Source organism: Uloborus diversus, chromosome 5, assembly GCF_026930045.1.
Source record: "Uloborus diversus isolate 005 chromosome 5, Udiv.v.3.1, whole genome shotgun sequence".
Lineage (NCBI taxonomy): Eukaryota > Metazoa > Arthropoda > Arachnida > Araneae > Uloboridae > Uloborus > Uloborus diversus.
In genome coordinates this window covers 153,646,740-153,649,573 of record NC_072735.1, presented here as the reverse complement: position 1 = coordinate 153,649,573, position 2,834 = coordinate 153,646,740, and positions in this window count along the sequence as shown.

The following is a 2,834-nucleotide window of genomic DNA, read 5'->3' as shown; positions in this document are numbered from 1 at the left end:
ACACCACTCTCATTATCACCATAGCAACCAGCCTCCGCATTCCAGACGATGAAAAATTAAATTCAGTTACGGCTATTGTGTATGTGTGTTTTACCGTTCCATCTCTCGGGAATTCTCCAGAGGCGCGTCTACGTATATTTTGTGCAAAATGTCGGCTAATATTAAAAGGGTTGCCTCTGCCAAGACATCTTGGGAATTGTCGACGAACAAGATAAAGGAATGTCTTGCGTGGACGGGAGATAAATGGATTTTTTCCATTCCAAGCATGCTGTGCACGCCAGCGTGTGAATATCTCCAATCTTTATAGAATTGAAGATGAAGAAATAATGGCACTCCGGGCGGTCGTGACACGGCTAAAATGATGTTAACTTACTTTTATACTTTTATGAAAATATACTTTTTATCGAAACGAATTTTCTTTTTTAACAAAAACATTCAATTTTGCGTGATAGTGGAAAAATGTTCCAGTGGGAATATATAAAAAGGATTTTGGAAACATATTTTGTGCGTTCTGAAAAAGTGTTATCTATCGTAATTGGAAGAATTGGGAGTAGAAGAGTACACTAAATAAAAGTTTTTATATCAAGCCTATTTTCATTAAAAATATTTTATCCTATTTTCTTATGTAACAGGTATTTATTTCTTATTATTAGCTAGGTCAAAAACCAATATACTTTTTTCAAGTTATAATCATTTTAAATGTAGCTCTTAAGCCAGCTCACTTCATTTTAATACAAAACACATTTTATTTCTAGATGCTCAAGAGCGAGAAATGACAATAAATATTATTCAGCTTTTCTTCACGCTAATCAATCTCGCCTAAATGACGATTTTTTGAAAAAAAATTCCACTAACTTAAAAAACGCTTATTCCTATATTTGTAATCAATTCAGGCACTTTTAGCTTTGAAGCATTAAAGAAATCTTTAAACAGTTATTTTTACAGGCTTTTTAACGTATCCAAATGCGAGAAGATTGAACAATTTCTTGGCATAGACATATATTCAGGTAGACGCAAAAATTAGTTTTTCCTTTATATCTCTTATTAATTAGCTAACTTGCGTCCTACGAAGATAATACCGAACTATCCATGGCCCTCATAAAATTTCAAAATTTTTGATACCTGGTTTGACTCTGAACTCTCCCCTTATCTCAGAGATTTAGTATCTAAACATGCAAAGTTCCTTCTCTATTTCTCCTTTTTAAAGTTAATGATTTCCAAAAATCCTTTCTTAGCCAGCACTCACGTTATAAAATAAACCCATGTTCCAAGTTTTAGCTTTTCAGACTTAGGTAGTTTTAGCTGTGCGTTGACAGATCAGTCAGGATAAGCTATATGTAGATGTTTTACATTTAGGAAATTTTTTCTGATAAAAAATTGCACAGCTAGAGAAAGTTAGGTTAGTTTTAGTTACAGCAAAGGTTTTTCCCCAAGTTATAATTGAAAATACTCCTTGACATTTTTTAGCGATGTAAAACATACAAAACGAATGAAGATCCTTTCTCTTCACTTTCCACGAGGATGCATTTTTCTTTCAAACACAAAACATGCTTGACTAAATTTTCGAGGTGCATTTCCGATTTTCAATGAGAGAAATACGCTTGTAGGAGCGTTGCTTTAAAATATAATTTAAATAATTTTAATTTGCTTTTACGAAATATTCTGAAAATTAGTCTTAGCGTTTAGTAGACTTAGTGCTTAGTAGATTTTCTTTTCAGTTTTTCTCGAACATAAAAGTTTTATCAATTTTAGTTCCAAGAAACATGCATCAGTTTCAATTATACAATTTTAAAACCCCATTTCAGCCGTTAAAGTTCAATTTATTTCAAGTGATAAAATTAGTTAAAGTATTTGTTGATTTGAGGTACGTATTGACAAAAATAAATATAAAACAAGCGTTTGGATTACACATTTTCAAAACCGTATTTTAGCTGTAAAAGTTCAAATTATTTTGATTGAAAAAAATAATCAAAATATCTTTTGATTTGAACGGAAAAAAGACAGACACATAAGTTGTTGTTATAGTTCTTATTTTTATCTCTCAAGTTCTATCTATTCCACGCAAAACTTATTTTTGTTATTATTACCACACTTCAATTAAGATAATGACAAATACAAAAGTTTCATTAAGCTTAAATTATGTTTAAAATGTGTTTAGTTCAACACTTAGCACAAATAATATTTTTCACAGTCATTATTTTTATTTTCTTAGCATCGGCATTAGTCTAGTCAAATAGTCTCTTGCTTAAAATGTAAAGTTTTTAAAATGTGATACAATAGTAATTTAGGCACAATCATCTGCTAAATACTTGAAACGACAACAAGTAACAGATTGAAACGAAATAATGTACTGCAGTTTGTACTGCAGTTTCTCTATTATGAGAGCGCTTTAAAAGACAGATATTAAAGTGCGTCACTCTTCAATATCCTTATTTATTGGTATTAAAGAATGATGTAACAAGAAATGAAATAAATCAAATATTTCGAAAACAATACTTTTTTTAAAAGTAAGGTTGCAAAATAAAAACAACAGTTTTTGTAAAAATAATGAATTTCCCACCAAACTTTCACACATCGCAATGTTAACATGTTTGGGGGAAAAAGAAGAAGCTATAACACACACACACATTATATATATATATATATATATATATATATATATATATATATATATATATATATATATATATATATATATATATATATATATATATATAAAACTTGAACAATAAAATAGCTTTCGAATGAAGATTTCAAAAAAAAAAAAAAAAAGGAAAAGATTTGGGGGGGGGGGGGAGGGGGAGGAAGAGGGGAGGTCTTTTTCTGATCTTCAG